This window comes from Scyliorhinus torazame, chromosome 4 (genome assembly GCF_047496885.1).
Source record: "Scyliorhinus torazame isolate Kashiwa2021f chromosome 4, sScyTor2.1, whole genome shotgun sequence".
NCBI classification, from domain to species: domain Eukaryota; kingdom Metazoa; phylum Chordata; class Chondrichthyes; order Carcharhiniformes; family Scyliorhinidae; genus Scyliorhinus; species Scyliorhinus torazame.
Genome location: NC_092710.1, coordinates 364,435,990 through 364,449,105, shown reverse-complemented (window position 1 = coordinate 364,449,105; position 13,116 = coordinate 364,435,990).

Genomic DNA, 13,116 nt, shown 5'->3' with positions numbered 1-13,116 from the left:
GAAACCTGTCCTGGATCTTCCGGCTCCATTACTGAACCAGGGAGCGGCTGAATGGAAATGTGCATTAGGAAGATAAGGGAAGTGACTTGAAGTTAATTGTTTATTTCAAAAGGAACATGTACAATTAAAGGATGTCTTAAACTAACTAAAGCAAAGTATTAAGTGTATGTTAACCCAAAAGTAGTGGCCATAAAAATACCATGAATGTACTGCATCTTCTGAGAACAGGGATGACTATTGGAAGGTCAAACGATAAAAGTGAAAGATGAAAGGGAAACATAAATATTTGAAGAGCGAGATGTACACCTGTATCAGTAGGTGTGGTTCTGAGATGTTGAAGCAGTAAGGAAGTAGTTTCTGCCATTATCAGGGAAAAGTGTTTGTTTCTGCAAGGTTTTGGTGACAATCTTTGGTCCCTGTATGGAATGAGAGTGAGAGAAAAGCCTGTGTAAGTTTTCAGTGATCGCAGTAACAAATTAGCTCAGCGTGAATTAAGCAGAAATTATTTGGGGATATATTTGGAGAAATGCTGTCAACTGTGTCAATATTATTTTGTGTCTTTCATGTTTTTTCTTTTCTTTAAAATAAATGTTCAAATATAGTTTTCAAAATAGTGGCAAGTGGTTTGAAATTCTTTCCTCTGACTTTAGACATCTTCTGTGCAAATATAAATTACAAATTGTTGTGATAACTTGTTCAAGTTTCCCTTTGGGATTTGGGTAGCCTGGCACTTACTACCTGTCACATCATAACAACAGAAAGAAGCATCAAACATCATCAGTTTCTGAATGAGGGAAGACTCCAATCATTTGGGGGAAGTTACTATGAAAATTCAATTACCAGAGTCCCCACATCCGATCTCGGGACTTAATCCTCGAATCCTATGTCTGTCTCCCAGGGGAGGAACATCGCAGAGCAGGACACCTGCCACTATATTGGTTACACAGTTGGCCCCATCTCAAATCCCAGGATCCGGAAGATTAGAATGTTTTGAGGATGTGGTTGCGATTGTATATCTAATTGTGCTGTCGGACTGAGAGAGGTTTGGAGGGATATCACTGTGTTTCCTTGCTGCAATATAACTGGGACCACGGATGGATCTCTGTGTCTTTTCGGAACTCTAGATATGCGTTATCCCTTCTTAGTTCCCAAATAATAGAGATTCAGGCTGTGCTTTTTGGCAAAGTTTTGTTGAACATTATTGGCAACTTTAGTGTCCACTGGTAAACTTTGGTTACAATACAGACTTAGGTCAGGTAGATTGTCTTTAGCGAATACAGTGGTTGAGTTTAAAATACAAATCCTGGTAATTCTTCAAATCATCATTCACAGAACAAAATTAGGGATTGATTTAAACAAAAGGAAAATGGTGATTTAGCAAAAGCAAGCAGCAAATAAATAGGTTTCAGAAAGAGATAGACTGATCCCGGAATGGATTATTCCATCCCGACAAGTGATTTTTAAGGAGATTATTATCTTAAAGACTCACCTTCTTTTCATCTCTGATTGGTTTTTCCTAATTTATAATCCACTCAATTCGACCAAAGTGTCTGTCTGTCAATTGACACCGTGGTTAGCGCTGCTGCCTCACAGCGCCAGTGTCCCGGGTCAGCACGGTGACACAGTGGTTAGCACTGCTGCCTCACAGTGCCAGGGACCCGGGTCAGCACAGTGACACAGTGGTTAGCACTGCTGCCTCACAGCTTCAGGGACCCGGGTCAGCACGGTGACACAGTGGTTAGAACTGCTGCCTCACAGCGCCAGTGACCCGGGTCAGCACGGTGACACAGTGGTTAGCACTGCTGCCTCACAGCACCAGGGACCCGGGTCAGCGCGGTGGCACAGTGGTTAGCACTGCTGCCTCACAGCACCAGGGACCCGGGTCAGCATGGTGACACAGTGGTTAGAACTGCTGCCTCACAGCACCAGGGACCCGGGTCAGCACGGTGACACAGTGGTTAGCACTGCTGCCTCACAGCACCAGTGTACCGGGTCAGCACGGTGACACAGTGGTTAGCACTGCTGCCTCACAGCTTCAGGGACCCGGGTCAGCACGGTGACACAGTGGTTAGCACTGCTGCCTCACAGCACCAGGGACCCGGGTCAGCACGGTGACACAGTGCTTAGAACTGCTGCCTCACAGCACCAGGGACCCGGGTCAGCACGGTGACACAGTGGTTAGCACTGCTGCCTCACAGTGCCAGGAACCCGGGTCAGCACGGTGACACAGTGGTTAGCACTGCTGCCTCACAGTGCCAGGAACCCGGGGCAGCACGGTGACACAGTGGTTAGCACTGCTGCCTCACAGCACCAGGGACCCGGGTCAGCACGGTGACACAGTGGTTAGCACTGCTGCCTCACAGTGCCAGGAACCCGGGTCAGCACGGTGACACAGTGGTTAGCACTGCTGCCTCACAGTGCCAGGAACCCGGGGCAGCACGGTGACACAGTGGTTAGCACTGCTGCCTCACAGCACCAGGGACCCGGGTCAGCACGGTGGCTAATGACCCGGGTTCAATTCCGACATTGGGTGTCTGTGCGGAGTCTGCACGTTCTCCCTGTGACTGCGTTGGTTTCCTCCGGGTGCTCCGGTTTCCTCCCACAGCCCAAAGATGTGTTGGTTAGTTGGATTGGCCGTGCTGAATTGCCCCTTATTGTCCGAAGGTTAGGTGGGGTTACATGTTTGCCGGGCCTGGGACTAGCCAGATAGGGTGCTCTGTCAGAGGGTCGGTACAGACTCGGTGGGCCGAATGGCCTCCTTCTGACTTGTAGATGGGGGAACAGATCGCCATTTCTATGGCAGCAAACGAGAATCCAGCAGAGTGTGTTGCCCCCTTGGTGCTGGGGGCAAGGGTGTCTCGGAGCGGGTACAGGACATTCTGGAGGGGGAGCGGGTACAGTCAGTGGGCGTGGTGCACATCGGTACCAACGTCAGAGGTAATAAAAGGGATGAGGGCCTGGAATGTGAGCTTAAAAGCAGAATGTAGGGAGTTAGGAAGCAAGTTGAGAAATCGGACCTCAAAGGCAGTGATCTCAGGATTACTCCCAGTACCACGTGCTAGTCAGAGTCGGAATAGCAGGATATATCGGATAACTCTGTGGCTGGAGAGATGGTGTCAGGGGGAGGGGTTCAGATTCCTGGGGCATTGGAACTGGTTCTGGGGGAGGTGGGACCTGTACAAACTGGATGGGTTACACCTGGGCAGGACTGGGACTGATGTCCTTGTGGGGGGTACTTGCTAGAGCGGTTGGGGAGGGTTTAAGCTGATATGCCAGGGGGTGGGAACCTCTGTAAGGATTCAGAGCAGGGGGAGAATCAAGAACTAGGGAGAAAGGCAGCAAGGTGAATAAGGAAACAATCGGCATTGAAATCAAGGGCCTGTATCAGATAATAAATATAATTATTAATAATCTTTGTTATTGTCACAGGTAGGCTCACACTAACACTTCAATGAAGTTACTGTGTAAATCCCCTCGTCGCCACATTCCGGCGCCTGTTCGGGTCACAGAGGGAGAATTCAGAATGTCCAATTCACCAACAGCACGTCTTTCGGGACTTGTGGGAGGAAACCGGAGCACCCGGAGGAAACCCACGCAGACTCGGGGAGAACATAGAACATAGAACATTGCAGCGCAGTACAGGCCCTTCGGCCCTCAATGTTGCGTCAACCTGTGAAACCACTCTAAAGCCCATCTACACTATTCCCTTATCGTCCATATGTCTATCCAATGACCATTTAAATGCCCTTAGTGTTGGCGAGTCCACTACTGTTGCAGGCAGAGCATTCCACGCCCTTACTACTCTCTGAGTAAAGAACCTACCTCTGACATCTGTCCTATATCTATCTCCCCTCAATTTAAAGCTATGTCCCCTCGTGCTAGACATCACCATCCGAGGGAAAAGGCTCTCACTGTCCACCTGTGCAGACTCCGCACAGACAGTGACCCAAGTCGGGAATCGAACCTGGGAACCTGGCGCTGTGGAACAACAGTGCTAACCACTATGCTAACGGCTGCCTGACGTTAGGCTCACCATAAGACCATAAGACATTGGAGCAGAATTAGGCCACTCGGCCCATCGAGTCTGCTCCACCATTCTATCATGGCTGATATTTTCTCATCCCCATTCTCCTGCCTTCTCCCCATAACCCCTGATCCCCTTATTGATCAAGAACCTATCTATCTCTGTCTTAAAGACACTCAGCGATTTGGCCTCCACAGCCTTCTGCGGCAAAGAGTTCCACAGATTTACCGCCCTCTGGCTGAAGACATTCCTCCTCATCTCTGTTTTAAAGGATCGTCCCTTTAGTCTGAGATTCTGGTTCTAGTTTTTCCTCCAAGTGGAAACATCCTCTCCACGTCCACTCTATCCAGGCCTCGCAGTATCTTGTAAGTTTCAATAAGAACAAAGAGCAAAGAACAAAGAAAAGTACAGCCCAGAAACAGGCCCTTCGGCCCTCGAAGCCCGTGCCGACCATGCTGCCCTCTAAACTAAAATCTTCTACACTTCCTGGGTCCGTATCCTTCTATTCCCATCCTATTCATGTATTTGTCAAGATGCCCCTTGAATGTCACTATCGTCCCTGCTTCCACCGCCTCCTCCGGCAGCGAGTTCCAGGCACCCACGGCCCTCTGTGTAATAATCCCTCCTCATCCTTCTAAACTCCAAGGAGTACAGACCCAGAGTCCTCAACCGTTCTTCATACGACAAGTTCTTCATTCCAGGGATCATTCTTGTGAACCCCCTCTGGACCCTTTCCAAGGCCAGCACATCCTTCCTTCGATACGGGGCCCAAAACTGCTCTCAATACTTCAAATGGGGTCTGACCAGAGCCTTATACAGCCTCAGAAGTAGCCCTCTCGACATGAATGCTAACATTGCATTTGCCTTCTTAACGGCCGACTGAACCTGCACATTAACCTTTCGAGAATCGTGAACAAGGACTCCCAAGTCCCTTTGTGCTTCTGATTTCCGAAGCATCTCCCCATTTAGAAAATAGTCTGGCTAAATTCCTCTTTCCAAAGTGCATAACCTCACACTTTTCCAGATTGTATTCCATCTGCCACTTCATTGCCCGCTCTCCTAGCCTGTCCAAGTCCTTCTGCAGCCCCCTTGCTTCCTCAATACTACCTGTCCCTCGACAGATCTTTGTATCATCTGCAAACTTAGCAACAGAGCCTTCAGTTCCTTCTTCCAGATCATTAATGTATATTGTGAAAAGTTGTGGTCCCAGCACCGACCCCTGAGGCACACCACTAGTCACCAGCTGCCATCCTGAAAAAGACCCCTTTACCCCCACTCTCTGCCTTCTGCCAGTCAGCCAATCCTCTATCCATGCCAGGATCTTACCCTGAACACCATGGGCTCTTAACTTATTTAACAGTCTCCTATGCAGCACCTTGTCTAAGGCCTTCTGGAAATCTAAATAAATCACGTCCACTGGTTCTCCTTTGTCTAACTTCCTTGTTACTTTCTCAAAGACAGTCGATTTCGGCGGGAGAATCAGCTGGTGAGTCAGTTTCAGCGGGAGCATTGCGGAAGTGGTTGCTGGGAGGTAAGTCTGTCCTTTAAAAGCACTTGTCTTTGCAGGGGCAGGCCAGTCGATTTCGGCGGGAGTGGAGCTGGCTGGTTAGTCAATTTCAGAAGGAGCTGAGAAATGTTTTTTTTTTTAATTAGTGTTTTAGGCGGGAAAGGAAGTCGACCCGCGGACGTCTGGGAAGACCCTCCCCAATAAATTCTGGTGGAGAGGAAACCCGAGACACTACACGTGTAGTGTCTCCCACCCGCCCTCCTCCTCTAACCTAATAATAAAACCCATTGGTCTGAGGGAAGTACCATATTTTATTATATTATTATTATTTTTTATAAAAAATTTAATTTAGTTGTTAGCCAGATCTTGGTAGAAAGTTAGAGGAATGGCAGGGAAGGGAGTGCAATGTTCCTCCGGCAGGATGTTTGAGGTGAGGGATGCAGTTAGTGTCCCTGCTGATTTTACCTGCAGGAAGTGCTGCCATCTCCAGCTCCTCCAAGACCGAGTTAGGGAACTGGAGCTGGAGTTGGAAGAACTTTGGATCATTCGGGAGGCAGAAGGGGTCATAGATAGCAGCTTCAGGGAATTAGTTACACCAAAGATTGGAGATAGGTGGGTAACTGTAAGAGGGACTGGGAAAAAGCAGTCAGTGCAGGGATCCCCTGCGGTCGTTCCCCTGAGAAACAAGTATACCGCTTTGGATACTTGTGGGGGGGGGGACTTACCAGGGGTAAGCCATGGGGTACGGGCCTCTGGCACGGAGTCTGTCCCTGTTGCTCAGAAGGGAAGGGGGGAGAGGAGCAGAGCATTAGTAATTGGGGACTCTATAGTCAGGGGCACAGATAGGAGATTTTGTGGGAGCGTGAGAGACTCACGTTTGGTATGTTGCCTCCCAGGTGCAAGGGTACGTGATGTCTCGGATCGTGTTTTCCGGGTCCTTAGGGGGGAGGGGGAGCAGCCCCAAGTCGTGGTCCACATTGGCACTAACGACATAGGTAGGAAAGGGGACAAGGATGTCAGGCAGGCTTTCAGGGAGCTAGGATGGAAGCTCAGAACTAGAACAAACAGAGTTGTTATCTCTGGGTTGTTGCCCGTGCCACGTGATAGTGAGATGAGGAATAGGGAGAGAGAGCATTTAAACACGTGGCTACAGGGATGGTGCAGGCGGGAGGGATTCAGATTTCTGGATAACTGGGGCTCTTTTTGGGGAAGGTGCGACCTCTACAGACAGGATGGTCTACATCTGAACCTGAGGGGCACAAATATCCTGGGGGGGAGATTTGTTAGTGCTCTTTGGGGGGGTTTAAACTAATGCAGCAGGGGCATGGGAACCTGGATTGTAGTTTTAGGGTAAGGGAGAATGAGAGTATAGAGGTCAGGAGCACAGATTTGACGTCGCAGGAGGGGGCCAGTGTTCAGGTAGGTGGTTTGAAGTGTGTCTACTTCAATGCCAGGAGTATACAAAATAAGGTAGGGGAACTGGCAGCATGGGTTGGTACTTGGGACTTCGATGTTGTGGCCATTTCGGAGACATGGATAGAGCAGGGATAGGAATGGATGTTGCAGGTTCCGGGGTTTAGGTGTTTTAGTAAGCTCAGAGAAGGAGGCAAAAGAGGGGGCGGTGTGGCGCTGCTAGTCAAGAGCAGTATTACGGTGGCGGAGAGGATGCTAGATCATAGCATTATCATAGATCATAGAATTTACAGTGCAGAAGGAGGCCATTCGGCCCATCGAGTCTGCACCGGCTCTTGGAAAGAGCACCACACCCAAGGTCAACACCTCCACCCTATCCCCATAACCCAGTAACCCCACCCAACACCAAGGGCAATTTTGGACACTAAGGGCAATTGATCATGGCCAGTCCACCTAACCTGCACATCTTTGGACTGTGGGAGGAAACCGGAGCACCCGGAGGAAACCCACGCACACACGGGGAGGATGTGCAGACTCCACACAGACAGTGACCCAAGCCGGAATCGAACCTAGGGCCCTGGAGCTGTGAAGCGATTGTGCTATCCACAACGCTACCGTGCTGCCCCGATGGGGACTCTTCTTCCGAGGTAGTATGGGCTGAAGTTAGAAACAGGAAAGGAGAGGTCACCCTGTTGGGAGTTTTTTATAGGCCTCCTAATAGTTCTAGGGATGTAGAGGAATGGATGGCGAAGATGATTCTGGATAAGAGCGAAAGTAACAGGGTAGTTATTATGGGAGACTTTAACTTTCCAAATATTGACTGGAAAAGATATAATTCGAGTACAATAGATGGGTCATTTTTTGTACTGTGTGTGCAGGAGGGTTTCCTGAAACAATATGTTGACAGACCAACAAGAGGTGAGGCCACGTTGGATTTGGTTTTGGGTAATGAACCAGGCCAGGTGTTGGATTTGAAGGTAGGAGAGCACTTTGGGGACAGTGACCACAATTCGGTGACGTTTACGTTAATGATGGAAAGGGATAAGTATACACCGCAGGGCAAGAGTTATAGCTGGGGGAAGGGCAATTATGATGCCATTAGACGTGACTTGGGGGGGATAAGGTGGAGAAGTAGGCTGCAAGTGTTGGGCACACTGGATAAGTGGGGCTTGTTCAAGGATCAGCTACTGCGTGTTCTTGATAAGTATGTACCGGTCAGACAGGGAGGAAGGCGTCGAGCGAGGGAACCGTGGTTTACCAAGGAAGTGGAATCTCTTGTTAAGAGGAAGAAGGAGGCCTATGTAAAGATGAGGTGTGAAGTTTCGGTTGGGGCGATGGAGAGTTACAAGGTAGCGAGGAAGGATCTAAAGAGAGAGCTAAGACGAGCAAGGAGGGGACATGAGAAGTATTTGGCAGGAAGGATCAAGGAAAACCCAAAAGCTTTCTATAGGTATGTCAGGAATAAGCGAATGACTAGGGAAAGAGTAGGACCAGTCAAGGACAGGGATGGGAAATTGTGCGTGGAGTCTGAAGAGATAGGCGAGATACTAAATGAATATTTTTCGTCAGTATTCACTCAGGAAAAAAAATAATGTTGTGGAGGAGAATGCTGAGCCCCAGGCTAATAGAATAGATGGCATTGAGGGACGTAGGGAAGAGGTGTTGGCAATTCTGGACAGGCTGAAAATAGGTAAGTGCCGGGACCTGATGGGATTTATCCTAGGATTCTCTGGGAGGCCAGGGAAGAGATTGCTGGACCTTTGGCTTTGATTTTTATGTCATCATTGGCTACAGGAATAGTGCCAGAGGACTGGAGGACAGCAAATGTGGTCCCTATGTTCAAAAAGGGGAGCAGAGACAACCCTGGCAACTATAGACCGGTGAGCCTCACGTCTGTAGTGGGTAAAGTCTTGGAGGGGATTATAAGAGACAAGATTTATAATCATCTAGATAGGAATAATATGATCAGGGATAGTCAGCATGGCTTTGTGAAGGGTAGGTCATGCCTCACAAACCTTATTGAGTTCTTTGAGAAGGCGACTGAACAGGTAGACGAGGGTAGAGCAGTTGATGTGGTGTATATGGATTTCAGCAAAGCGTTTGATAAGGTTCCCCACGGTAGGCTATTGCAAAAAATACGGAGGCTGGGGATTGAGGGTGATTTAGAGATGTGGATCAGAAATTGGCTAGCTGAAAGAAGACAGAGGGTGGTGGTTGATGGGAAATGTTCAGAATGGAGTACAGTCACAAGTGGAGTACCACAAGGATCTGTTCTGGGGCCGTTGCTGTTTGTCATTTTTATCAATGACCTAGAGGAAGGCGCAGAAGGGTGGGTGAGTAAATTTGCAGACGACACTGAAGTCGGTGGTGTTGTCGATAGTGTGGAAGGATGTAGCAGGTTACAGAGGGATACAGATAAGCTGCAGAGCTGGGCTGAGAGGTGGCAAATGGAGTTTAATGTAGAGAAGTGTGAGGTGATTCACTTTGGAAGGAATAACAGGAATGCGGAATATTTGGCTAATGGTAAAGTTCTTGAAAGTGTGGATGAGCAGAGGGATCTAGGTGTCCATGTACATAGATCCCTGAAAGTTGCCACCCAGGTTGATAGGGTTGTGAAGAAGGCCTATGGAGTGTTGGCCTTTATTGGTAGAGGGATTGAGTTCCGGAGTCGGGAGGTCATGTTGCAGCTGTACAGAACTCTGGTACGGCCGCATTTGGAGTATTGCGTACAGTTCTGGTCACCGCATTATAGGAAGGACGTGGAGGCTTTGGAGCGGGTGCAGAGGAGATTTACCAGGATGTTGCCTGGTATGGAGGGAAAATCTTATGAGGAAAGGCTGATGGACTTGAGGTTGTTTTCGTTGGAGAGAAGAAGGTTAAGAGGAGACTTAATAGAGGCATACAAAATGATCAGGGGGTTGGATAGGGTGGACAGTGAGAGCCTTCTCCCGCGGATGGATATGGCTGGCACGAGGGGACATAACTTTAAACTGAGGGGTAATAGATATAGGACAGAGGTCAGAGGTAGGTTCTTTACGCAAAGAGTAGTGAGGCCGTGGAATGCCCTACCTGCTACAGTAGTGAACTCGCCAACATTGAGGGCATTTAAAAGTTTATTGGATAAACATATGGATGATAATGGCATAGTGTAGGTTAGATGGCTTTTGTTTTGGTGCAACATCGTGGGCCGAAGGGCCTGTACTGCGCTGTATTGTTCTATGTTCTATGTTCTATGTTCTAAAGAACTCGAACAGATTTGTCAGACACGACCTCCCTTTGACGAAGCCGTGCTGACTCAGTCCTATTTTACCATGCACGTCCAAGTACTCCGCAATCTCATCTTTAATAACAGACCAATCTTACCAATGGCCGAAGTCAGGCTAACCGGCCTATAATTTCCCGTCTTCTGTCTCCCTCACTTCTTAAACACGGTGTTTCATTGGCCACTTTCCAGTCCTCTGGGACCCTTCCTGCCTCCACAATTTCCTCAGCTATCTCTTTTAGAACCCTGGGGTGTAGTCCATCCGGTCCAGGTGACGTATCCACCTTCAGACCTTTCAGTTTCCCCAGAACCTTCTCCTTAGTAATGGTCACTGCACTCACCTCTGCCCCCTGGTTCTGGAGCTCTGGCATCCCACTGGTGTCTTCCACCGTGAAGACTGATGCAACGTAACTATTCAGTTCCTCTGCCATTTCTTTGTTTCCTATTATCACTTCTCCAGCCACGTTTTTCATTGGTCCAATGTCTATTTTTGCTTCACTCTTACCTTTTATATATTGAAAGAAACTCTTCCTATCTTCTTTTATATTACTAACTAACTCGAACTCATATTTCACCTTCACTCCTCTTATTGCTTTTTTAGTTGTCCTCTGCTCGCTTTTAAATGATTTCAAATCCTCTGGTCTCCCACTAATACTCGCCACTTTGTCTGCTTTTTCTTTAACTTTCATGCTGTCCTTGACATCCCTCGTCAGCTATGGATGCCTTGCCCTCCCCGTAGCATGTTTCCTCCTCCTTGGGATGAATTTCTGTTGTGCCTCCCCAATAACCCCCAAAAACTCCTGCCATTGCTGTTCCACTGTCTTCCCTGCTAGGCTCCTTCTCCAATCAACTCTGGCCAGCTCCTCCCTCATGTCTTTGTGTAGTTACCCTTATTTAATTGTAATCCCGTTACATCTGATTGCAGCTTCTCCCTCTCAAACTGCAGGGTAAATTCTATCATATTGTGGTCACTGCTCCCTAAGGGTTCCTTCACGTTAAGTTCCCTAATCAAGTCTGCCTCATCACACATCACCAAATCCAGAATTGCCTGTTCCCTAGTCGGCTCTGTCACAAGCTGCTCCAAAAAAAATCTCTTAAACATTCAACAAATTCCCTTTCTTGGGATCCACAACCAACCTGATTTTCCCAGTCCACCTGCATATTGAAGTCCCCCATGATCATTGTAATAATGCCTTTTTTACATGCTTTCTCTATCTCTTGATTTATTTTCTGCCCCACATCCTGACTACTGCTAGGGGGCCTATCCATAACTCCCATCAGGGTCTTTTTACCTTTGCGATTCCTCAACTCTACCCACAGAGATTTTGTGCCTTCCGATCCGATATCGCTCCTTGCTATCGATTTAACTTCATTCCTTACTAACAATGCAACCCCGCTCCCTTTGCCATCTGCCTGTCCTTTCGATAGGACACATATCCTTGGATATTTAGATCCCAGCCCTGATCCCCTTGCAGCCACGTCTCTGTGACGCCCACAACATCGTACCGGCCAATTTCAATATGTGCAACAAGCTCATTTACCATGTTCCGTATACTGCACGCATTTAGGTCCAACACCCTCAGTCCTGCATTGACCACCTCCCGACTCACACTCGTCACCTTTTCTGCTCTGCCTGAGGGTGATGTTCTATTAGTTTGGGTCTCTATTTCCCCTTCAGTTCTGGCACCTTCTAAGCTCACTCTCTGGTTCCCTCCCCCTGCCATAGTTTAAATGATGTGGAGATACCGGCGTTGGACTGGAGTGAGCACAGTAAGAAGTCTTACAACACCAGGTTAAATTCCAACAGGTTTGTTTCAAATCACTAGCTTTCGGAGCACTGCTCCTTCCTCAGGAGAATATTAGTTTAAACTCTCCCGAGTGACACTAGCAAACCTCCTAGCCAGGATATTGGTGCCTCCTGAGTTTAGATGTAACCCGTCCTTCTTGTAGGTCACACCCGCCCCAGAAGAGATCCCAATGGTCCAGAAATCTGAAAGTCACTGGTCTATGGTTCCCTGTTTTCTCTCTACCTCCCGTTTTAAATAGCGCCGGAGTGTGGTGACTCGGGGCTTTTCACAGTAACGTCATTGCAGTGTTAATGTAAGCCTACTTGTGACAATAAAGATTATTATTATCATTATAGTAGCGAAGTTGCTGGAGTCCATTATCAAGGATATCATAGCGCAGCATTTGGAAAGCAGAGGTGTAATCAGACAAAGTCAGCTTGGATTTACAAAAGGGAAATCAGGCTTGACAAATCTACCAGAATTCTTTGAGGACGTAATGAGAAGAGTTGACCTGGGAGAACTTGTGGATGTGGTTTATTTAGATTTTCAGAAGCCTTTCTATACCGTTTCACAAAGCGGATTACTATGTATAGTTAACGCCCATGGGATTATGGGTAGTGCCTTGAGATGGAGAGAAAGCTGGTCAGCAGACAGGAAGCAGAATGTTGGAGCAAATGGGTCTTTTTCTGAGTGTCAGGCAGTGACTAGTGGGGTATCGCAGGAATCTGTGCTCAGACCCCAACTGTTCACATTGTATATTAATGATTTGGACAAGAGAAAGAAATGTTTTATCTCAACATTTACAGCTGATAATTAGTTACAGGGGGTGGGAGGGTGAGCTGTGAGGAGGATACAGAGGTACTTCAGTGGGATTTGGACAGGCTGAGTGAGTGGCCACATGCCTGGCAGATGCAGTATAATGTTGATAAATGTTAGGTTATCCGCTTCGGGAGCAAAAATAGGAAGGCAGATTATTATTAAATTGAGAGAGGTGGATACTCAGCGAGACCTTGCTGTCCTCGTGCATCAGTCGCTGAAAGTAAGCACGCAGGTACAGCAGGCAGGAAAGAAGGCAAATGGTATGTTGGCCTTCATAGCGAGAGGATTGGAGTCTAGGAACAGA